Genomic DNA, 26052 nt, shown 5'->3' on the forward strand with positions numbered 1-26052 from the left:
CCGGGTGGGGGGGGGGGGTAGGAAGAAAATGGGGTAGTCTGTGAGTCAGGAACTGTTCTCCCTAAGCCAATGGTTCTTGTCTGGGACTCCAAGGAGTGTGAGAATTCTGAATTCAAACTGGGTTTTCCAGTCATTATACAGGTATATTCATCAAGTAGGTTGAGAGAACTTATTTAATAATTTGTTACCTGGGTTCACAGCTTTCAAATATTTAGACATATGGTCTATGGGCCTCCATCAATGCTCTTGCTGTGAATCCCACAAATGTTAATGGGGGGCCTGGACCCTTGGAAAATTGCTTAACCTCTTGTTCTTAGGTTTCCTCATCTGTAAACCAGAAATAATATTAGAACTAACCTCATAGAGGTGGTGTATGGGCCAATGAGTTGACACATGGAAACTAGTCCTATGTCCAGTGCACAGTGAACGTTCAGGAAAATGTTAGCTGTTGTCATTTTTCTGTTATCCAGGTCTGGGGTTCTACCTCCCATACCCTGCTGACTCTTGCTCCCTTGCTGTAATGGCTTCACTTTTTCACTCTGTCTTGTAACCTGGCACATGGCAGCCTGACCATAATACTGCTTGGTATATTGTTACCTCTTGTGGCCACGTTCAGCCTGCATGGCCCCCATCAGCCCGGATGAATCTCCTGTGTCCTCCTTGGGAGTTTTCCACCTGGGGGACAAAGGACCTATCATCTGCATGACTAAAGCCAGCAAACAAGCATATACACCAAACCGTTTTGGGCAAAACTGAAATGGGCAAATAAAGATCTCTTTAAATATCATCACCCCAGCTAGAGAAAGATGCATGGGAGCTACGATGCACAATCCCACTTCTAGAAAGCAAATAGATAAGTCTGCATGCAGGTCCTAGGCCTTGGCCATCTGATTAACTGTCTTTCTTGGAGACCTGACTCATGATAAAAAGCCAGTGGGAAGGATTGCTCTTTCCATTTAACTTTGCCATCATTAAAAAGCCTTGGGTAATTCCTCCGATATGCTTATTTTATTTTTCCGGCATCATGCCAGTTAAAAGTAAGATAAATGATAAGTCTGTTAACGAATACCTCAGTTAATTTTATGGCAGAGAGAGCAGAGGAGGGAGCCGGTGAGACCTTCCCCATACTGTGGGCTCATAACTGTTTTGAGCATCAAACATTTATTAAGGACCAATAATAAAAGCCCCCGTGATGGTGTAATGGCTCATTTTAAACGCTTCCTGCTAATAAAATGAGCATTGATTTGAAAGACAATATTTAAATTCTATCCACAGTATGTCAAGGAAAGGACAACTGTGGATGAGGCGTGAGAACCACTTAGCCAAGCTGTTTAATCATCAGATGCCCTGCAAATTGTGTGCTCTTGGCAGGTGGGGAATGTTTGCTAGGAAGTGCTACATTGGAGGAGGCACTCACAGACTGGGTTTCAAATCCTGGCTCTCCATATTTGTACTGAGTGACTTTGGACTTGGTACATAAACTCTCTAGAAAACAGATATTCATAGTCTTTCACACAGTGGTTTGGTATGATGTACTTAAAGTGATGTAGTAACATTGATACATTGGGAGCTCCCTCCCTGCTCCCTTGAGCTTGAACATGGCCCTGCCCTGGGTAAGCACTCCTCTCCCCAAGATTCAGGCCACTTACCATGCCATGAACGAGGGAGCCGGCTCAGAAATTGGCACTCCTCTCCCTTGTAAAGAATTACATCACATAAGTACACTGACCACCATCACCAACCTGGATACATGTCACATGTTGCACGTTCTGATTTCTAATAAAGTGAACCTGGCAATGACATTCTCATGAGCATAGTCTTTCAGTGGTCCTTCCATGTCTACCTCAGGACAAGCCCACATTCCCAGAGCTGCATCTGACACCTGTCTTCCACCTCCATGCCTCCCCGCTGCCCCCTCCCCCCACCACAGGGATTTCTAGCTCCAGCCCCAGGCTCTGTGCCTACTTTCTGCTTTGCACCTGCATCTCTGCTGGGATACCTCCTTTTATCCCAGGGAAGCTGAGCAGTCCTCCCTTTTGGAAGGCCTTCCCTGACATCCCCATACCACTGAGGGTTAACCCAAGTGCTGTAACCCTTGAGCTTCCCCCCAAGTGGCAATGATTGCATTCCATTGACATTGCTTCTACATCTCTCTTGGGCTGAAGGTGAGTCTCATCTCTGTAGGTCAAGCAGCTATAGCAGCGTCAGACATAGAGGCAAACAATTTATGGGTTGTTGTTTTTTTGTGTTTTTTTTTTTTTTGACTCAGCTCTTAGTCTCTAGGGAATCTAGTTCAGTCTCAGAGATTTAAAAACTTTCTACATACTGAAGACTCTCAAATCAATCTGGCCCAGTCCATGCCTCTAACCTCCAGACTCATGTCCCCAACTGCCCACTTATCTATGTCACTTGGATGCCCAAGCTTGTCCAGAAGGAAGCTCCTGATGGTTCTTCCTCAACAGGGGAATGGAAAACTCCATCTCTCCACTGCTCAGACCCACAGCCCCAGTGCCATTCCTGACTCCTTTTACCCTTCTTATCTGCTGTCACCGTGGTTCTCTCACTCTACCTTCAGAACAGATCCAGAATCTGACTTCTTGTCCCCACCCACCACTGTGGTCTGAGCCTTTATCTTTCCCATTTGATTTATTACAACCTCATGTAAGAGGTTTGTAAAGCAAACCTTCCTGTTTGCTTTTACCCCTGCCTCCTTCTGTTTATTCCCAGCACATCAGTCACTGCAATCCTGTGAAATTATGTCATTCCCCTCAGGACCCTTCAGTGTCTCCCCACCATGCTCAGAGCAAATGCCACAGTCCTTACCATGATTATCAGGCCCTTACGTGATCAGGCCCCTAAGCTCACTTCCACTGTTCTTTGGACACCCCAGGCAAACTCCCTTTGCCTGGAGTACTCGTTCCCTAGATCCATAAGGCTAGTTTCCTTACTTCTTCCAGGTCTTTCTTAAACATCTACTTCTCAGGGAGGCCTTCTCTGGCCATCTTACTTAAAAGTTCATCTGCCAACACATATTCCCGTTCCCAGATTTATTTTTTTTTTAGCACTTATTATTCACTATATGATATCCCTTACTTATTTATCTTGCTTATTTTCTGTCTCCTCCAGGCAGTGAGAGCATGGATTTGGGTCTGTTTTGTTAATTATCACGTCTTCTGTACCTACAGCAGTGCTGGCCCATTGTAGGTGTCCATTAAATGTTAGTGAGGTGAATAAATGAATGAATGATAATTTTCTTCAGGGAAGAAGCCCACAGGGCCAACAGGATTGGTTCCACAGTGAGAGGCAAGTATATAGTCGTGGGTCACATTGGCAGTTAGGAAGCACTTTCACTATGACCCCACAGGGACACTCATGGATTCCCTCTGTGCAGTGAGTTTTGGACGGAGATAATGGGCTGTTTGGGGTCACTGGGCTGCCGGAAGCAAGGATGGTTTTCTCTCTAGAGAGTACTCCAACTAGGATTTCAGAACAGGAGGAAATTAAGTGTGAGATGGAGATTACCGTTTGTGGGTCCCCGATACAGGCCAGTGCGTGGTCAGCAGATCAGTGACCCCCATTGCGGGGGTGGGAGAGGGGAAAAGCAGGGCTCCAGTTGGACCAGGAGCAAAATGTAAAGCGAGTTATGCACCCAGAGTCCTGTTGCTCCATTGACTAGAATTAGAAAAACTATACTAAAAAAGAATATCGGAAAAAAATTAGATCCGCGTTTCCATGGAAAGAAAATGTGACTTTAAGATAATGATTGTGGGTTTCATTATCTACTTAAATAATGCAGTTATCTAAATTTCTCCTTCCAGTTTTATTTAGCTGAATTCTTGCACTGGGGGCGTGTTCCCTGAGGTGTCTGCGGGAGAAGTAGCGCTTCAAAAGTCAGAGAGAGAGAAAAGAACAAAGAATAGCCCTTAGATCCATGAGAAAGAGCGGCACATGGTGCCGGCTCTGATGAGCTCGAAACCTTCCCAGACGCTGAACCGGAGAACAAGAGAAGCCAAAGAACGGGGAGAGACAGCTGGTAGGGAAAGCAAAGGCCAGAGGGCTTAGACGGGCGGCTTCCACCAGCTGGAGCAGCTCTGTCCTCATGCTGCGGGTGGAGGAGGAGGCCAGGCCAGCACGGAGGGAGAGGAAACCCTGGCTGAGCTCAGGGAGCAACAGGGAACATTTGGATGGGAACTGCCTGATCCAGTGGTGTGACTTCTGGTCTCCACCTCTTTTTTGGTGATTGACCATGCCGGCCAAGGTCTTTCTTTCTCTGTGCACCCACAACCTCTTCCTTACTGCGAGCTCCCTCAGCGCGTGTAGCATGCTGCGCTAGGATCAGTGCTTTCTACATCTGTTTTCTGCTTTAGGCTAGAAGCACCAAGATGGCGGGGACCACACCAGTGGATTTTTATAGTCCCAACAACTTGGACCAGTGCCTGACACATACCACATCACATATACATGATGTGGTATATATGCACATATCTGTACATATGTTTGCTCACGCATATGTGTGTCTGTGTGTGTATCCACACACCTTTTCAAATCATAGTTTTTTGGTTGTTCTGAGTAACAACCCCTTCTGGTCCAGACCACATGGCCAGAAGATTAACCGGAGCCACATGAGAAAAAACTGAATCTCTTTAGAATGATGCAGAAGAACTGTTTCCTTCTCTCCTCAGTGCCTACCTCTGTCCTCTTGGGGTGTGCTGGGGTTAAGTGACCACCACCGCCCCTCTTTAATTCCACCCATTGGCAAGTAGTGGCTCATCTGATTGGGGTGGGGGCTGACCTTCACTGGCACCTTAACTATGAGGGGTAGTAATGTACTTCAAGAGCAGGTGACAGACTCCACCTTTGTTCTTCTTCCCGGGCCTGCCCTACACCATAGGACATACCTGGGGACTCATTCCTCTGTTTTCTGCTCATGTAGGCTGAGTACCTAGGGTGGGATCCAGTGACCTGTCACTTTCTCTGGGTGTGTGGAGCAGGCCAGTGTCTGGCTGGGTAGGTATTCATGGTCTGCTCAATTGCCCCAGGCAGGTTCCAAGGTCTAAGTAAGGAGTGAGAATTTTTAGACCCTTATTTTAGCCTCACATAACCCATATTCTCCAATCTGGCTCATGCCAGAAAGCCCTGCATTTTAGAAGTTATTAAGCATGAACCTGGCCTTGAATCAAATTGATGTTTGGTTGGCATCTGGCTTGTAATCCTTGTTTCTGTTTTCTATTGGTCAGACCTGGATTGGAGCAGGGAAAACTTTGGGTTTCCTGGCCTCTGAGAGTTGGGCTTTGACAGGGACCCTGCCCTAAGTCATGTTCACCTAAGTCTGGATATTATCTGGTCTTTTATCTCATGAAACATCAATGTCTTCCAGAAGAACCTAGCCTGTTACTTTTCTGGTCAGTTCCTATCTGTCCCTCCCTTGTCCAGCTTGTGGTCACTATGTCCTTGCTACAAGCAAGTTCAGTCATTGTCCAGCCACTCAGTCAAGGAGAGGCCAGCCTGGCAGAGTGTCAGGAGCCCCTTCATGCCATCTGGGCAGTATGGGAAGGAAGGTCAGCTGCTGTCCCCCCAGGAGATCAACCAGAAAGACAGTCTGTTGTGGACATGCCTGGTGTCTATTGCCCAATATCCATTCACCTGCCTGGTAACTGGTCCCCAGTTTCCCTCTTGGGAATCATCTCTGCCACCCAGCCCATATGCTTCCAATAAAGTAGACTTCTACCTAGACTCCAAGCAGGGGTGCCTATGGCTAACTCTAAGGCAACTGGTATGTCTGATCCTGTGGCCCAGTTGGTTCAGAGATAAGCATGTGATCCAGTTAAGGCCAGTTTTAGCCAATGAAACTCAATTCGTGTGTGTGTGTGTGTGTGTGTGTGTGTGTGTGTACATGCATGCTGTTGGTTGTGTGGGCTTTCATTTCCATTAGACCTGAAGCTGGAAGGAGCAGAATTGCGAACTGCCAGTGGTCATCATAAAGGCACAGTCTGGCCAAGATTTAGGCCAACATTGGAGGACGCAGAGTCAGAATGGAGAGAGATAAACCTTACCCAGGTGATAGCATTTGATGCCTGGGTTGAGCCAGGCCTGAAGGCTGATCAGTCTACCTGGATGGACTGGTCAGTTATGTGACCCAATAAGCTCTCTAGTTTAGTGAACCATAATTGAATGAGGTTTTCCCACTTGCAACCAAAAGTGTCCTCTGAGTCAGAGTCTTTTGTCCTTACCGATTGCCATTCAGGAGCCTCTCTCTCTAATCTTTCCCCTGTGGAGCCTGCAGTTTCCTCTCCACCCTCAGAGGTTATCAGCTCGATTCCTTGCTGGAAATAGAGAATCTGCAGACCAGATGCTCAGCCAGACCCTCATCTCTGTGACTGGTCCCTTGAGTGTCCCTCATATCCTCTGATACTGAGAATAGCACAAGTCACAAGCTCATGCTCTGTGCCCCTTGGAAATGATGCCAACATGGCTCAACAATTCCCAAAATATGTTCTGGGACCACTGGTCCCATTGGATGCTCTTTTTGGAGATTTTTTAAAAAGTCTGTAATTTGAAAAAGTTGACAAATCCCTGTATTTTATTTTCCTCTCCTGGAGGTTCACAGGCATGTTTGCTTATTAAAGATTCTGTAAGTACTACAGGAAAGAGAAGTGTTTGACACATCATAACTTTAGCACTTTGAAACACATTTGACTACTGAACACATTTGTTTTTGGTTGTAGGTATAATACCCATAACAACCTGAGAAACCTATATTTTAGGAACCTTGATTAGAACTTGCAGAAGTCCCTTGGACCTGGCAATTTCTATGATTGGTCTCTTCCTGGAGGGGACTGGCCCTTCAGTCCTGGCTGGCTTCTGATGCCTCCATGCTGGCCTGGTGATACTGACATTATGTCTTCCGGCCAGAGGTACCAGGGTGGTTCAGGGCTGGGGCCACGCAGGCGGTACTGTTTCTTGGCATAGTATTCCCATGGTGACAGCAGCAGGAGACAATTAGATCGGGCTGACTGTGTTTGTTCTTTTCTGGGCCACGTGGACCCCTGAAGCCCCATTCCGAGACCACAGTCCAGATTTGGCAACAAGAGTGTCTGCACTTCCATGTAAACAGGGAGCTCAACACTAAACTGTGATTGATGTTTCAAATCAAATGCTCTCAGGGTCAGGATGCTAGATGAGTTTCCAGGAATCAGGGGTTGTAATGAAACCCGCCAGGGTCATAAAAATGCAGGATGGCTACAGGAGGCCTCCTGGAGGCTCAAACTCAGATGACAGGAAGACAGCTAAGTTTTAATTTTTTCTCTTTCTCTCTCAAAACAGCAGCCTCGTACTTCCCAGGAAACAGAAACGCTTGCTTGGTATTACCTCATAAATCCTCATGACCTGTAAGGAGGTTGAAGGAGCCAGCATGATTGGTTCTGGGATTGGGGGGAAGAGTGGAGAGGGGAGACCACCACTGTTGAGTACCTACTATGTGCCAGGCCCCACGCTAGCTGCTCTGCATTCACGAGCCTTTTTAATCCTCATACAATCTAATGAGAGAGTGGTGTTTCTGTTTTGCTGGGGAGGAAGCTAAGAATCAGAAGGGTGAAGATTTTGCCTAACAGAGGTCTTGGATTTGAACCCATGTCTGCCAGACCTCCAAAGCTGTCCCAGGAAAGGATTTCTCACTGCTTTATTTTGGTACAGACATCTCAGACTTGGTTAGTCAATCTTTAGGTGGGGCCGTTTCCCCCTTTCTACCCCTTGACAACCCTCTACCCGTGGGTCCTAATCAAGGTAGGATATCTTCCATGGGTTCTAGTCTCTTGACTAGGGGAGGCAAGGATGTGAGGAGATGCAAGTAAACTAGAGCCAAGGTGAAGTTCCAGGTTACCCAGACACCTCTGTATTGGAGAAGCTACTTTCAAACTAACCATGTATAAGTTATTAGAGATCAGTATTACCAGAGAGCTAGCAGGCTGGTTCACTCCCAGGAAGCATTGCATTTGTTATTATTATTTTTGCATATCCCAAATAGTCATTCCAGTGGGTGGTGGTGAAGAGCTCACTGAATTGAAAGCCAAGACATCAGGATCCTAGCCCTGGCTCTGCCCCTTCCTAGCAGCGTGACTCTCCCACCTCCTCTCTGGGCTTGTTTTCTCATATATTAACTTGGTTTAAAAACTCCTTCTCACTTTGTCTCACAGTGACAATAGCTGGCATTTGATTCAACTCAACCAGGATTTATTGAGCACTAGTTATATGCCAGGTGCTCTACCTGGTCTGAGGAGACAAGCTCAGAAAGGTAGATCCCATAAGTACATGCACTACATCCATGTAGTGCAAAGAGAATGGACAGAGGTGGTGTGAGTGGTGGCTTACTTTTCAGTAGTATTCTAGAGCACTCCTATTCATTACTTTATGGAAAGCATCTGATGACTGTCTGAAGTAGGCAGAGAAAATATTCTTACTCTCATCTGACAGAGGGAGGAGACTAAGAAAGTTAAGTGACTTGCTGAGTGGTGATTATAATGTCTGAAGTCTGTGCCCGCAATTCATTTGCACAGAGTTTTCAAATCTGCCATCGTGGCATGTCATTGAATCTTCAAAACCTCCTGTGTGGTAGAATTATGAGTATTAGACCTGTATTACAAGTGAGAAATGAGGTAGGGTCAGACTGTCAGCTCCTGGAGAGGAAGAGCCAGGCCATCTTGATCCATGTGTCCTCAGCACCAAGCACGGTGTGTGACAGTGAAAGCCAACTTACACACTCAGTAGCAGAAAAACTAATGACCCGCTTACAGAATGGCTAAGGACTTGAATAGATGTGAAAATGGCCAAGAAGCATATGACAAAATGCTCAACGTGACTAATCACCAGGGAAATGCAAATCAGAACCACAATGAGATACCACCTCCCAGTCATGAGGATGACTAGTATCAAAAAAAAAAAAAAAAAGTCAGCAAGTATTTGAGAAGATGTGGAGAAATTGGACATCATTGGTGGGTGTGTAAAATGGCAGTCACTATGGAAAACAGTATGGAGGTTCCTCAAAACATGAAAAATAAAACTGCCATATGATCCAGCAATCTCATTTCTGGGTATTTATCTGAAAGAATTGAAAGCAGGATCTTAAATAGATATCTGCATTCCCATGTTCACTGTAGCATTATTCACAATAACCAAGGTGTGGAAGTGTCCATTGACAAATGAAGGAATAAAGAAAATGTGGTTTGCACACGTAGCAGTACACCATTCATTCAGCCTTAAAAAAGAAGGAAATTCTGCAATGTGCAACAGCATGGATTAACCTTGAGAACATTATGCTAAGTGAAAGAAGTAAGTCACAGGAAGACAAATACTCCTCTAAAATAGTCACTTTAAAATTTTTTAAAAATGTTTACTTATTTATTTATGTATTTTGAGAGAGAGAGAGCGAGCACAAGCAGAGAGAGAATCTCAAGCAAGCTCCATGCTATTAGTGCAGAGCCCATTGCGGGGTTCCATGAATGGTGAAATCATGACCTGAACCAATATCAAGAGTCAGTTGTTTAACTGACTGAACCACCCAGGTGTCCCTAAAATAGTCAAGTTCATAGAATCAAAGAGTGGAATGGTGGCTGCCAGGGGCTGGAGGGAGGGGGAAATGGGGAGTTAGGAATCACAGGGCATAAAGTTTGAGTTAAGCAAGATGAACAAGCCCTAGAGATCTTCTGTACAACATTGGGCCTTGTAGGTGCTGTGTTGTATTACTTCTCATTTGTTATGTGGATCTCGTGTTAGGTGTTCATACCACAATAAAATAAAATAAATAAATACAATTCAGTGCCTAAAAAGTGTGGCTCATAGCTGATACTTTTGATGTCCTGCCCACATCCCCTTGGACGTGACTTTATTGTGGGGTAGCCCCATTTCCAGCTACCAGCACCTGCACTTCTTTGCCTGAAGGCTTTTCCTGACCATACACAGGGCAGGGGTGAAGTGCTGGAAAGTTAACGCTCCCTGGAAGCCACGCTCAACCAGGCTGTCAGTAATTGGGACATAAATACCCCCAGTCCCTCACCCTTCAGGTGAGATAGCTCTTGAGGTTCATGTCCCGCTGGCTCCCAGAGCTCCCTGAGGGTTGCTCCAATTGGCTGTGGTGCTAACTTGCTTAAATCGCTTGTTTTTGGTTATTTTCTTTCCCTGTCTAACTTTTGACTTCCCTATTGGCGTTCCCTGGGATCATCGCCCAAATACACTACGTGTCTTTTCTTCAGGGTCTGCTTCTAGGGGAACCAGACTAAGCCTGGGTCCACTAACAGTTTAGGGGGTGAGTGCGTGAGTGGATGGACACACGAGAGGATGACCCCCATCCCTGATCCCTGGAGGGGAAGTTCTAGTGGGCCTCAATGTGTCTGTTTCACGGGAACTGTGGTGAGGCTGCGGCTCACCAGCTGGCATTGGGGTGAGGAAGCAGAGAAAATCTGCCATAAATCCCGTGCTGGAGGGGTTGCTGAGGCTGAGGTCAGGAATGTGATCCCTAGCTGGGTAACGAGTTTTTGAGCAGCACAGGACTCTCTTGCTCAGGTTCCCTCCCTTGGCTGCTCACTTGTCTGGGAACAAAATCCAAACTCCTCCCTCAAGCCTTGCTATCCTCTCCCACCCACCAGACCCTTTTGCCTTCAGCAGGGAGCTCCAGCCTTACATGTTCTGCTCCTTGAACACATGTAGCTCCCCCTCCCCTCGGGAACCTTTATTCTCACTGGCACTTGCCTGGAACGGTCATTCCCTCAGAGCTTTGCCTGACTCACGTTTCCCTTTCCCTTTGGGTTTCAGCTTACAAGTGATCTCCCTGGAGAGACCTTTCCTGACGAAACAACTGAGACTCCCCTTATTATATCACCTCATTCTCTTTCATCATAAAATTTGTAGCTGTGGACAATGTATTCTTATTATTAATGTATTTTCTGTATATGTTTTGTTCCCTGATTCAGTCTCAGCCCTTGGAGCAGGAGCTGGTGCATAGTAGGTGCTCAATAAATATTTGCTAGTGAATGAATGAATGATTAACTAATGCAAAGATGTCAGTGGACAGAGGTCTGGAAGAATTCTGGAGCATGAGGGCCAATGCCTTTGGCTGCATTTTAATGGCCTGGTGAAAATTTGTTTGGTCCAGCTCAGGATGACTCAGATAGGAGTAGGAGATTCAGACCCTGAACCTGGGCTCCTGACCACAAACCCCATGCTTTTGACCCCTCTGCCATCCTGTGTGCATCCTCTAAAGGCCACTCAGAATGCCTGAAATAAGACCTTCTGACCGTGTATCCCAGTCTTCTACCACATCACATAGACAGAGGGCATTTTTCTTGTTGCTGCGACATTTAAAACTTTATTTAGAAATTGCCCCAGTTTTATCTTTTGCTGGCTTGTGAGCAAATTTATAGGTCGGCCCTACAAATAATTTGCCTTTGAAAACATGTCAGATAAAAAAGACTGTCATCCCCCTCCTCCCTAAAGCCTCCGGACCACAGTTTTTTGACTTCAGCACTACTGACATTTCAAGTTGGATCTCTCTTTGTGGTGGGGGCTGTCCTGTGTATTTTAGGATGTTTTGCAGCACCCCTGGCCTCTATCTGGGAATTCCTTCCAGTTATGACAACCCAAAATATTTCCAGACACTATCAATTGTCCCCTGGGGACAAAAGTGCATCTACTTAAGAATCACTGCCTGAGCTATAAGAAGGCAGGTGCTATGTCTATTTTTGCTCAGGATTGTGTCCCTAGGAGCTGGCCCATGTTAAGTGCCCTGTAAATACTTGTTGAAAGAAAGGATGAATAAATGGGTGAGTATGTGAGTGAATGAATGAATGAATGAATGTACGAATCCAGACAATGTTCTTGGACTGAGCTCTCCAAATCTCCCGCCCTCAGCAGTTCCCTGCACCCCCATCCCGATCTCCTTGGCATCACATTGTCGGCCAGTCCCATTGGCCGGTCAGAGCCCATTCCAGAAGAGGTGTTCTATCTGGCTTCCCATAAACTACCTCCAGACAGGCAGCAGCTGCTGAGTTAGTCTGCCTCAGCCCTGTGTGCAGAATCGAGAAACTCCTAACCTTATGCCCCAAGTGAAGCAGGGAAAAGAGGCAGAACACAGGAGTGCATGAAACACATGCCCCCATTCCTCCGGGGTCACTCACACCCTTTGGGATCCAGCCCAGGATGCTGCAGCAGAGGAAGTTGCTGAGCCTCCACTTTCCTTGCGTACTGCACCCCCGCCCCCCATATTTCTCTATTTTGTAGACACCAGTGGAGCAAACATCCATCAGGGAACATTACACTGTATAATGAGGCAACCGCACTCAGATCCCAAATAAGAAAATGGAAGCTTCTATTAGACTTTAAGCTGCTTGAGCTCACTCAGCCTCTGCTGATGAAAATATGAGCGGCATCTCAGGCTGAGCCTGCTCCCCCACGTGCTCTGGTAAATATCTAAGTATCTCCAGATTCCTTTCTGCCTTCTAAACTGCGTGCATCACTTCTGACATTTATGAGTTATCCGTGACGCTTGTGAGATTAAGCCACCACGAAAACGCTCCATCTGCGCTCATTTCCACACACCCTCCCCAACCGGGGCTGAGCTGGAATCTCTTAGACTGTCACAGCTCATCCCATATGGGTGAGATTTGAGGCCAGCTGCAGACATAAAAGGTCTAAAAGACCTAAAAGGGGAGCTGCCCCTCACCCTTCACCCTCAACCCTATTTGCATTGCACATGCTAAGAGATTCCATTTCATCTCAACAAGGCCTGGCCCAGTGAGATTCTTCCTGCTATTGGGGGATGTGAGGGCTGTTGAAGAGGAAGGAGACTCAGTTCTGCCCTCCAAGGAAAGGCCTCACCATTTATTGAGCACCTACTGTAGGCACTGTACATACCCTCAAAAGAAAACAGGGTGCGGGTTGGTGCCCCTGTTTCACAGCTGAGACACACGTATGCTTTGAGTCACATGGCTACTGCAGGGATGCACCCCGTGACAGATGAGTGGGAATGACAGACACGTAATGACTGTCATTAATTGTATGCTACAGGTATAATAAGGAATTGCTACATAAAGGTGCAAGCAGTGTCCAGCATGCAAGAAGAGGAAGAGAGAGACTGAGTGGGTCCAGGAGTGGAAGAACAAATGTGATTTTCATTGTTGGAAAATAGGAAGGTCGCTGGGCTGAAGGACAGCCATGCAAAAGTCCAGAAGTGCATGCCCTTCGGCTGAGAAGGGGTGCATGAAGAGTGTGTCGGGTAGAGGAGGAGGGGTGCGTGAGCAGCTGCGTGCGGGTCCAGCTCAGTGGTCCTGACGGCTCATTCTGCCCAGCGCTGTGTTCAGCAGTCAGACTGGTAGTTTGAAATCAGCCATTTCAACATTTACACCATGGAAATGGGTAATCAGGACTATTGTCCCCCTGAAGACCAGCTGTTAAACATTAAGTAGCTCACACTGAGGACTGGGGGACATTATCTCCAAGGTGAGTTCAGGGACCCCAGTCTTACAAAACAGCAGGTTGGTTATGATGTCGAGGAGGATGAGGGCTCCGGGAAGGTGAGCCAATGGCCGAAAAGTGAGACCTGTGTCTCAGAAAACTGGAAGTGACTGCTTTTTCTTTCCCTGCCATGAAGTGGAAATGTCCCTCTAAAGAGAAGGAAACATCCCTTTAAATGAAATGGAAAAGAAATCGAAGGGAAGATCTGACCTGGTGGAGTTTCTTAGCCGGGAATCAGGCAGAGCCCGCAGGTCCTTCTGTCTATTACAGATATTACATTATCACAAACTCACTTATTCAGAATTCTCTTACCATAGATCAGTGCTTTGCCTCTTCCATTACTAGCTAATCCAAATGGATCTGGTGCAAACTTAATTTTGAGGATAATGGAGGCCCAATCTGTGTGCACCATTGGCTGGCTCTCACATCCGACAGCATCTGCTGACTCTTTAAAATCAGCAAGGCTGTGCCAGACCCATAGACCTTCCTCCTGAGAGTGAAGGAGCAGAGTTCCGGGATCCCTGAGCACCTCTGGCTGCCTGCATTCAATACCTACAGCGTATCAGCTACAGTGCTGGGTGCCCAATGCTAATTCTGCCTGGTCCTCACCTGGTTCCCAAAGGGAGATCATGTAACTTCAGTCTGATGGAAGAGGAAACAGTAGAATCCCAGGAAGGTTGAAAGAGCAAGGTCTCGCAGTGAGCAAATGTGAACCCATGTTTGTCTGTACGGCTTATACTCTTTTTTTTTTTTAATGTTTATTTATTTTGAGAGAGAGAGAGCAAGCACAAGAAGGGGAGGGGCAGAGAGAGAGAGAATCCCAAGCTGCCTCTGTGCTCATAGCGCAGAGCCCTATGTGGGGATCAAGCTCACAACCCTCGAGATCATGACCTGAGCCGAAATCAGGAGTCAGACGCTTAACCAACTGAGCCACCCAGGCGCCCCTGTAAGGCTTATACTCTTAACCACATCTTGTTATTGCCTCTGGCGAGCTGAGTAATGGCCCATGAAGACACCCACATCCTAGTCCCTGGAACCTCACAAAAAGAACTTGGCAGATGGGATTAGATCAGGGTTGTTGAGATGAGAAGATTACCCTGGATTATGCAGGATCTAATCCCAAGGGCCCTTAGAAAAGGCAGGCAGATGAGGATCTGAGTACAGAAAAAATGGCAGTGTGGGGACGGGGCCAAGGCAGATGTGAGGGGCCACAAGCCAAGGAATGCCAGCAGCCACCAGAAGCTGTGAGAGGCCAGGGCTGAATTCTCCCCTGGAGCCTCCAGAAGGAACAGGCCAGCCAACACCTTGGTTTTCACTCTGTAGGACCCACCTTGGACTGGTCTCTAGCACTGTAAGGCATTACATTCCTGTTGTTTTAAGCCACTCTTTGTGGTCATTTGCTATGGTGGGTGTAGGAGAGTCCTATGCTTCCCGAACCAGGAGGAAAGAGTTGAGCTGAGATGTCAGTGCAAGGAAGGAACGCAATGAGGCTGGACCTCCTGGTGTCCCCTGTTCCTGACACCCACTCCTCCCAGCTGCACTGACCCCATCTGAACCGAGACATCTGTGGTTAGGGTGGGCGTTTCCTGACCCCCCAGGGGAGGGGAAGAGGCCTTTGAGTTTCTGATGACAGCATGCTGGCGCTCTGCCTAGGCTCCATCAGTCACTTCCTGTGTGATCTTGGATGAAGCACTTTAGTTCTCCAAACTTCTGAAGATGTCATGACTCTTCAGATCTAGCTCTCAGATTTTTATACCCGTGTGCTAAGCAGACGAATCATGTACACTCAGTTTGGACAGAATGTTGAGGCTTCCAAAGGAGCATCCCAAACATACTCTGTGCAGATTATTATTATTTGTCTTGTGTGCAAACAGGCATCTGCGGCTCCCTGTGGTCTCTGGAAGCTGTAGGCCAGGGAACCGTCCCTTAGGGAGAAGCTCCAATACCTACAGATTTGGGATTTCTCTGGCTGCTATGGTGAGAGGGTGGGCACAACTGGTCTTATGAACTGAAAGTGGAAAAGAAAAAAACAAGCCTGCTTGGAAACACTGGAGACAGCTCTAGGAAGCCTGAAAACGCGAAGGCTCTGAGACAAGCTGGCAGGAACGGGAGGGGGTGGCAGTGGGAGGGACCGGAAGGGCCGGTGCAGGGTCAGGAGTCCAGGCGCTAAGTTCCCAGCAGTGATGGAGTCCCAACAGTGTTCTTCATTTTCTTTTTAAGATTTCATTGTAAGTGACCTCTACACCTAACATGGGACTTCAACTCACACTCCAAGATCAAGAGTCACACGCTCCACTGACCGAGTCAGCCAGGTGTCTCCCACCCTCTCTTTTCTCAACAGGGGTTATTGTTTTTTTTAGCCCCTGGAGGCAGCCCGGCAGTAAAGCTCAGTGGAACAGAGCGTGGCTTAACTGAAAACTTGAGACCTTGGTTTCCAAAGGCCTAGACCCTAGTTCAAGTCTTGTCCCCATCCTTTTTTGGACTTTAAGTTTCTCAAAAATTTTTTAAATGTTTATTTATTTTTGAAGGAGAGACAGAGGGTGAGTGGAGAGGGGCAGAGAGAGAGGGAGACACAGAATCCGAAGCAGGCTCCAGACTCTGAGCTGTCAGCACAGAGCCTGATGCGGGGCTTGAACTCATGAGATCATGACCAGAGCCGAAGACAGGTGCCCAACTGAGCCCCTCAGGTGCCCTGGGACTTTGAGTATCTTAAACTTTCAACTTCAGCAGGTGGGTGAGTGAGAAGAGCTCCTTGGAGCTGGGGAGCCCCCCATTTCACTCCAGTGGGCTGGGGTTCCTAGCTGCCAATCTCTCTGAGCCTTAGTTTGCTCAGCTGAAGAATAGGGTCACTCACTAGAGGGCTGACAGAAGGTCCAGTGAGATAAGATGTGGAATCCAGCCCCTGGAAGGCCAAATTCCCTTCTGCCCATGCAGGCTTTCTCCTCGGTTGAGAGCATGACAAAGGCATAACAGGATGGCAGATTGTGAGTGTGCTGCTGCTGCTGTATCTTTTTGGAAGTGGCTACATCTACACAGAACGGTGACCACTGGCTAGAAAACATGTGTCTCTGTGTCCCCAACCAGCTGCTGTTCTGTCACCCTTAGAGCAAAGTTCCCGCGCTTCTCCCGCCCCCCCCGCCCCCCCAGTGAGCATGGCGCCAACAATGGGTGGGGCCAAAATGAACAAGAGCCTGCTCTCCACGCTCCCATCTGAGACCTCTGGGCAGCTCTGGGCTCCCAGCAACAAATCAGAATGTCAGCAGGACACAGGCTCAGGTGACTACATCCTGCCCAGCCTACAACCTCTTACCTGCACCCCTGGCTGGCTCGTCACCAAGATGTGGCCCCTTTTTAGGCAAAAAGTCAGCTGCCGCCTGAGCTGCTGGCCGAGGGCCGCCTTCCCAGAGACTGTGGCTGCTCGGCCACCTTCAAAGGGAATGCATGCAATCTGCTTGCCCGCTGTTCCCTGGGGCTGGCAGAAGCCGTGTGAGAATGGGGCATGAGTCAGAGCTCCTGGGTACCAGGCTCATCATCCGCCTCTTCCTCCCTGGATTGGTGCTGCATGTCATTCTTGGAGAACACAACCATCACCCTCAAATCTGAAAGCAAGGTACCCCAAACTTTAATGTGCATCTGAATGATGTGGGGATCTTGTTAAAACCCAGATTCTGAAGCTATACGTGTGGCATGGGGCCCCTGACTGTTTCTAGAAAGTTCTCAGGTGGTGCTGATGCTGCAGGGAACTTAAAGGTCACTCTACAGCAACGACAAAAGGCTCAGATCTCAAAAGGAAGGAAAGGGGAACCACAGCTGCAAGTGTGCTGTGGGCTGTGGCCCTTTCACCAGGTGGATGGAAGTTGCTATTAGGTTAGAATCCTAAATTCACAGACAAGGAAACAAGAGCCTCAGAGCTATAGCCAGAGTGACCCGGCTGGCAGAACGAGGCAGGGACTGAGTTTGTGCATCCCGCTCATGCTCTCTACTAAGGTGCTCCCTCTAAATGAAGATGCAACTCTATTGCAGTCCACAAATGAGGAAATACATCTCATGAGTAAACACATGGAAACATGCTTTGTCTCCTTCTTCATCCAGAAAATACAAGGCAAAAACAGTGTGTACTGACTCCTCACCAGTCAAAATAGAATAGATATTTTAAAATAAAACATTGTGGTAAAGAGGGGATTCTTATGTACTTCTGGGGACAGTGTGAATTGGGACAAAAGAATGAAAACAGGTGGCAACATTTATCTAGAGCCTCAGACATGTTCCTAGTCTTTGACTTGTAATTCTGCTTCTGGGAATCCATCCTAAAAAAGTCTAGAAATATGCATATCTCAGCATCATTCAGGATAAGAAAATAGTAGAAAGAGTTTAAACATCTGACATGAGACACACTCTATGGAACATTCACACAGTCAAGTTTTATATCGTCCTTGAACAATGTGTATGTAATACTGTGAAAATGTTAATGCCCTAAAGGGAAAAGCCACCTGCAAAATGATACATAGAGAATAACTCAAATTGATATTTAAAAAGTGCTTAAGCCTCTATGCAGAAAAAAGAGTAGAAGGAATTAAACCAGCATGCTAGTGGTCAGGTTTAAGTTGTGGAACTATGGGTGATTTTAATGCATTTTCCAGTGTTTTTCATGTACATGACTTTTAAAAAAAATTTTTAATGTTTATTTATATCTGAAGGAGAGAGAGACAGAGTGCAAGTAGGGGAGGGGGAGAGAGAAAGGGGGCAACACAGAATCCAAAGCAGGTTCCAGGCTCCAAGCTGTCATCACAGAGCTGGACACGGGGCTTGAACTCATGAACGGTGAGATCATGACCTGAGCTGAAGTTGGACACCCAACCGGTTGAGCCACCCAGGTGCCCCATGTACACATGACTTTTATAATGATTTTGTAAACATGTCCTTTCCTTTTTTAAAATTATTTTTAATGTTGATTTATTTTTGAGAGAGAGAGAAAGACAGAGCATGAGTGGGGTAAGGGCAGAGAGAGAGGGAGACACAGAATCCAAAGCAGGCTCCAGGTTCTGAGCTGTCAGCACAGAGCCTGACACGGGGCTCAAACCCATGAACTGTGAGATCATGACCTGAGCTGAAGTTGGCACTCAACTGACTGAGACACCCAGGCGCCCCGTAAACATGTTCTTTCAAATGAACATAAGTCTATTGCACTTAATCCAATTGATTTCAAAGTCAAATCTACACTGAGGTTTTTTGTAAATGATTCCTTATTTTCTCTCTGATTTCCATGATAATTTTGGAGACAAGTGAACTTCATTTCTGATTGATCACTGATTAGCAGCAGCTTTCACTTTTCTGTCCCCAGCTTCTATGGTTTAAATATGTCACAGGGTCTAAGCAAAAAGTCCAAAGTCATCAGAAAGTGATATACTAAAGAGACTTTACAAGTGATTATTCATTATTCATTCCTTCAACAGACTGGGCTCTGTGGATGCAGAGGTGAAAGACAGTCTGCAGGTGGCCTATCATCTGAAAGGGAGGGCAGCAGATCATTCCTACAGTTCAAGTGAGCAGACCTCCCCAGCCAATTAACACTGGGCACGGTGGGGAGGATGCAGAAGGCACCCCTTTGGCAGGAGATGTCCTAAATGGTGAGGGGAGGTTTGGCAAGGAAGGGGCAGAAAGGCGCACCAAGCAGTATTTGCAAAGATTCAAAGGGGGAACGTCAAGAGCATCGAGGGCTCAAAGAGCCACCTCGAAGTCCAACCTGGCCTTAGGATGCTGTGCTTGAGCCAGGAAACAGATGAGTTGGGGACAGCTTGGATTGTCAAGGGTGTAGATGTCATGCTATGGGGTTTGGGTTTTATTTGGAAGGCAATGGGAGCCCCAGGGGGGTTTTAAAGAGAGGATCATGACCAGACAGGAAATGAATGAACACTGGCTTCAGGGTGGAGGTGAGGCGGTGAATGGTTAAACTCAGAGTGTGGTGAGTTAGTGAGAACCAGTCCAGGGGTGTTCCAGCAATTCAGGAGAGAAACAGTGAGTGGGAGGCAATGGGGTTTGGGGAGAGCTGGACAGATTGGCCCCTGGGGGTGGGGTGGGGAGGGGAAGGAGCTGTCCATGGTAGATCAATAGCTACTACAGATTGATTGGACGCAGAGGGTTGGAAAGAGGGAGGAGCTCGCAGGTTTCTGGCTTCAACTAGGCTGTCAGAACATTAGTAATTGCTAATTCATGTATTTTTGCAGGCTTACATTTCAGGGTCAATTAAAAGGTAATTTGATTGAACAAAATATAATTTAAATGTAACCTTTTCGGAATGCATGCATCTCTTGAAAATGGGGGTGCATATCCACAGACCAAAGGCTCATATCGTATCCACAAGCCATTGTGAAGGTGTAGAGGCCAGCTCTTTTCTGTTGCCTCTGGAAGGCCCTCAGCCAGCACCCACGTGCTTCACTTGGGGGAGCAAAGTGGAGATGTTGGCTCCGTTGGTTGAGAAATCCTGCTGCAGGAAGGGGCTGTCTCCCTTTGACTGATGACCACCCAAAAATTGAGGTGGGATATGCAGGGTGGAAAAAGGAAAGAGTTACAAAAGATGTGTGGTTTCTGGGAAGCTCTCAGATGTGGAAGGCTGGGCTTCTTTCTGCAGGTCACCTTTCCCCCCAAAGCAGAAAGGAATCATGGTTTTGTGATTTGCTCTTATAGACCTGTGAATGGCACACACACACACCTGCACACCTGCATGCACAGGCACATGCAGGCGCACACAGGGTGCACACACACACAGATGAGGCTCAGCAGGACTGAACAGTCTATCTTACAACATGATTATTGTGATGGCTGAACTGCATGGCGGCCCGTCTTTCCTCCTGGGTGCTTGCCTTTTCCCACGTGCCATGCCGAACACCTCTAACACTCCGTGCCTGCTACTCCCTCAGAGCACCTGAGAACCTACAGCTTGATGCTGTGGGAAGAGCCCAGACTCTAACTTCAGACAGAGCTGGATCTAAACCCAGCTTTCTTCCCCTCCTGGATGACCTTGGGCCCCTCCTCTTTGACCCTTAGGCTTCCTTTCTATAAAACAGGGATAACAGCATCACCTTGTAGGTTTGCTATGAGGATTAAAGGAGATAATGCAGTAAAGTGCTCCCCTCTGGATCTTGGGAAAGGAGACTTGAGATAGGTCTAGAGATACACACTGTGCACAGAGAACCTCTTGGGGTAATCCAGCACTGTGACAGTCCTGTATAATATGGTAATTTCTGCAGCAAAATCTCCCGTGATGGCAGATACAAAGTCTTCTTTGCTACACAGTGCAACTTGTGCTTCTAAATGTTTTTATTTAAAATGAATTAGCTGTGCCGTTGACTCTGGTGCAGACCCACGGGCTGTGCTCCCAGCCTACCCTGCTGCCCTGCAAGGGCTGCTGCCTAGTGCATTTTAGTTAGGTCCCATCCCTGGGAATCTGGGACCCCGACTGGGGCGTGGCTGAAAGGCAACTTCCTGATGCTGCAGGCTGGGCACAGGTGTGGGGTGTAGAGTGCTGGGCTGCATCCCTGTTCCCCCACTGCTTGCTTGTGACCTTGGCAAAGTCACCAGACTGCTGCACTCAGCGGACAGCCTGTGTTCTCGTCTGTACATTCTCAGGGTCCAGCCCAGGGCCTGACCTAGCGGAGGTCCAGACTCTTCTGTGTGAATGAATGGACGAAGGTACAAAGGTCTGTGCTCCTCACCTTCCCTAAAGAGTGGACAACAATTCCTACTTGAAGAATTGTATCAGAGACTGGAATAGAAAATACCAAGCAATGTGCCTGGTGCGTAGTAGACACTTGGCATGTGGGAGGTTACATTCTTATTCTTTTCGTTATTATTAGTTGAGCACTGCCTCTGGGAGGAACCATTTCCTCTCCCGTATCTGGCAGGATGCCTCACTTGTAGTAGGTGTTCAGTCAACGATGATAGATTTTTAAAACACATTTTCCCCCTTTGCTTCCAGTGTGAACTGGAAATCTGGTCGGGTTGCTCAGGGCATCTCTCCTCTCTCCTCCATCCCAGCTTCCCCTCCTCCTCCCCTCTTCAGAGGACCCAGTGACCTATGGAGGGGCAGGTGGGAGAAGGCACTGTATCTGATGCCTCAGGATCCACCACACATCTCCCAACCCCGCTGGTGTAAGGAAGAGCCAAACCGGGCCCAGGGAATTATTTTCGGTATTTTCTCCAGCTATTCTCATCTCTAGCACTTTGCAGTGGGTGGTTAGAGCTGGTGATTTTCCTTTCTTTTGTGCAAATGAGACCAGAATAAACAGCATGGGGTGAGTCACTTCAGACTCTTAGTGCTTCAATTACTTAAAAACTCAAGGGCCTGGGGAAGCTTAGAATGTCACCTTCAGAACAGTCATAAGCAGATGGGAAATGCTCCGTATTCGAGGTAGTCAATGCCTTCCCCGCACAGGAAGCCTTGTACTAGCTAGCCCTAACGCCCTGAGAACAGAGGCGGCAAGGCAAGTCTGCCTTTACAAGGCACTCCTAGATGCCAAGTATTCTGTGCACATTATTTCATGTCTTACTTCATTTAATCTCTACAGTGACCCTATGAGGTAATACATTTAGTGTCTATGAGGTAATAAATAACAGCCTCCGTGTATATTTCTTGCCCATACAGGTGCCAAGCTCACTCTCCATATTACATTCATTGTGTCCTTGGGTCCTTGCAGCAATCCTGGGATGCAGTCACTGTTGCCTCTGTTTCAGAGATGAGAAAACTGAAGTGCAGAGCAGTGAATGGGGGGTGGGGGGAAACAAGAATCGAACCCGAGTCTCTGTTTTAAAGCCTATAGTCTTGGTGTACCTGACTGGCTCAGTCGGTGGAGCGTGCGACTCTTGATCTTGGAGTTATAAGTTCGAGACCCACGTTGAGTGTAGAGATTACTTTGAAAAAATCTTAAAAGAATAATAAAGCCTATTGTCTTAAAACCCTGTGTTTAGCAAGCTGTGTCCCGAGGAACCCAGGGGCCTCTTGAGATACTAACAGGTAATTGTCAGGGGAAGAAAGGGTATTGTGGTCCAGGTGGTTTGGGAAGTTTTGCTTGCCCAATCTACCCTTTTAAAGTCAGCACACATGTTATTAAACATCCTGAGTGAGCTCATGTTAAAGAGATTTGTTGACTGTGTAAGAATAGCCATTTCTCTAACTTGATTGATCATGGAGCCATTCATTTGTTTATTCATTTGATTGTTCATTCATCCCCATGATGTTCATCACCACCTCACAGATGCCTGGTGGAGGGCTATGGGCGCACTACAGTATTGACTCATAGAATAGCACAGTTTTACTCCAGCTTTCACACCGGGGTTAGTTCTCAGGGGAAAATACCCAATCAAGAAAAATCAGAATTTAAGAAATTACTGTCATGGGAACAGAATGTCATTTTCTCAAATCCCTAAGGAATAGCAGCCCTGCCAATGTCCCATCTGGCTCTTTTAGTTGAAGAGGCTCTAAGAGGTCATCTCGCCTAACCCTGTGATTGAGCCCAGCACCCTCACTCTGTCTGACCTCCCTGAGTGATCTTCTAGCCTCGATTTACATACCTCCAGGGACAGGGAGCTTGCTACCTCACAAAGCAGCCTGTTCTACACAGATAGCAGCTGTTAGAAAGTCCTTTCTATTGACTTGAAGTGCGATTCCCAGCAGCTCTCATGCAGTGTTCCCTCTTGCCTCCGTGAGAGCTAAAAAACTGTGAAGGGGGCTGTTACTTCCCTTAGAGTCTTCTGTACTCCAGGCTCAACATCTCCACTTTCCCACTGAGCTGGTTTCCAGAGCCCTCGGGAGAAGCAGATAAATTGAGAAAGGACACAGGCTTTGGGGCTTCAAACTATCTAGTAAGTGATAGCTGTGTGATCTTGGGCAATTTTTTTTTTTTTTTATTTCTAGGGGAGAGAGAGAGAGAGACAGCATGAGCAGGGGAGGGTCAGAGAGAGAGAGGGAGTCACAGACTGAAACAGGCTCCAGGCTCTGAGCTGTCAGCACAGAGCCCAACGCGGGGCTCGAACCCATGAACTGTGAGATCATGACCTAAGCGAAAGTCGGACGCTTAACCGACTAAGCCACCCAGGCACCCCGTTGGGTAATTTGTTTAATTTCTCCAAGTCTGAGGCTTTTTTTTTTTTTAATTTAGGAAAAAACTGATTTGCCACATGGAATTTTTGATGATTAAATAAAATAATGTATGCAAAAAACTGACACGATTCCTGGCACTGGGTAGGTGATCAATGCATGTTATTGATTCCACCTGTCTGCTTCCTCCACCTTTCTAGACTCTCTCCTCTGTCTGTGGTATGCTCACCCTTGGCACCATCCCCATAGTGATGGGTAAGGAATTCCAGGGGTGTCATACCCCCAGAGCAGGCAGTGGCAACAATCCCCTCGTTACAAAAATGGGTTCCAATTCTGGCTCTGCTGCGAACCCAAATGTGATCTAGGTGAAGGCATTTTCTCTCTCTGTACTTGGTCTCCACATCTGAGGCCCAACTCTGACATTCTGGGGTGTTCATAAATGTCCAAGTGCTCTTCTGTATTACATAAAAAGTCAGGAAATGATCAGACTTTCAGTAAAAAAAAATGGCAAAAACATCTTTTACTCCAAACAAAAGACGAAAAATTTTCAAGGACCAGAAACCAGGATGGACTGTTCTGTTTCTTTCCTTTGACCATTTGAGTTTATTGTTGATTGATCTTGAAATAATGAGAAATCTGCCAGATTAGATTTTGGGTAAGGATTTTAGGCTTCTTGGTTCTGTTCCTACTTGGCACTAATTAAAAAAAAACCACCCTGTTATTTAAGATGCTTATTTTAAAGGGGGCCAAATAAAATAAATTCATTTGTAGATTTGACTTTGCAAAATAGCCATAATGTGCATTATGAAGAGTGTATTAATTTTTTTTGTTTGGCCCAAACACAGAATTTATTATTATTATTATTTGAGTTTAGAAATGCAGCTACTATATAGGAAGAACATAATTTTTTGAAAGTTCATCTTAAAGATAATTATTCAGAATTTAGAATTCATTTCTCCATGAAAACAAAGTTATAAATGGTGGTCAGCTTCCCAGGCTTGCCCCACAGATGTTTATTACCAATGCACAGTTGTTAATCATTTATACTTCCCCCCTTTTTTAAAGTTTATTTATTTTGAGAGAGAGAGAAAAAAAGAGAGAGAGAGAGAGAGTTGGAGAAGGGCAGAGAGACAGAGAGAGATCCCAAGCAGCCTCTGTGCTATCAATGTGGAGCCTGATGTGGGGCTCAAACCCATGAACTGTGTGATCATGACCTGAGCTGAAATCGAGTCAGACACTCAACCAACTGAGCTACCCAGGCGCCCTAAGAAATGATTTATATAGTCTCACTGTTATTGCCTTCTATGGTCCTCCCAACATTTGGAGGGCTCTAGTATGAAATGGGTGTGTTCCTGAGAACATAACTATTCTCTAGGGGAAGTGGTTCTTGGTAGTACAGCAAGAGGGAACACGGTGACGTGAGGGACACCTGGGATGCTCTCTGTAGTTAAAAAGTAAAATGGTGATTAGGGAATCCTGGTGCCTCTGGCCACAACTTCATGGCTTATTAACCACCCTGGCAAGAATTAATGAAAGAAAAAAAAGCCTGATGAATAGACAAATAAAATGTAATATATCCATACAGTGGAATGTTATTTTTTTAAATGTTTATTTACTTTTTTAAATAGTTTATTGTCAAGTTGGTTTCCATGTAACACCAAGCGCTTATCCCCAGAAGTGCCCTCCAATGTTTATTTACTTTTGAGAGACAGAGAATGAACAGGGGAGGGGCAGAGGGAGAGGGAGACACAGAATCTGAAGCAGGCTCCATGCTCTGAGCTGTCAGCACAGAGCCAGACTTAGGGCTCGAACCCACAAACCGCGAGATCATGGCCTGAGCTGAAGTCGGGTGCCCAACCGACTGAGCCACCCAGGCACCCCCAGTGGAATGTTATTTGACAACAAAAAGGAATGAACTGCTGATACATGCTACAACATGGATGAACCTTGAAGACGTTATGCTAGTGGAAAGAAGGCAGTCACAAAAGATCACATAGCATATGATTCCAAGTATATGCAATAGCTATAATGGGCAACTGTGTGGAAACAGAGAATTAGATTATCAGTTGCTTAGGGAGAATGGGGAATGCCAGGTAATAGGCATGGATTTATTTTGCAGGGAGTGCAAACACATTCTAAAATTTAGTTATGGCGATGGTTGACATACCTGTGAATATAATAAAAAAAAACACCGAATTGCTCACTGTAAATGGATAATTGTATGGCATATAAGTTATATCTTAATAAAGTTTTTTTAAAAAAGCAGAATTAAGCAAAGCAATTGAAGAAATATTTCTCTCTTTTTTTGTGCTCCAAAGAAAGTTTTCTCTACTCTTTGTGGCTTGGTGCTAGGATGCTGTTCACATAAACATATAGGAATCTTTGTAACATGAGGATTTTTAATGTAGGCAGTACTTTTACAATATGCCTCTTAAGAGAGCATTTTTTACACCATATTA

The 26052-nt window shown here is 46.5% G+C and overlaps 1 protein-coding gene across 1 annotated transcript in view; it reads right to left on the reverse strand.

The window, feature by feature from the left end:
• The window catches only part of ASIC2 (acid sensing ion channel subunit 2), a 260605-nt gene that overhangs the window by 169722 nt on the left and 64831 nt on the right, over nucleotides 1–26052 (reverse strand). The window lies entirely within an intron of this gene.

The sequence above is a fragment of the Crocuta crocuta genome, unplaced genomic scaffold (assembly GCF_008692635.1).
Source record: "Crocuta crocuta isolate KB4526 unplaced genomic scaffold, BGI_CrCroc_1.0 scaffold149, whole genome shotgun sequence".
NCBI lineage: Eukaryota > Metazoa > Chordata > Mammalia > Carnivora > Hyaenidae > Crocuta > Crocuta crocuta.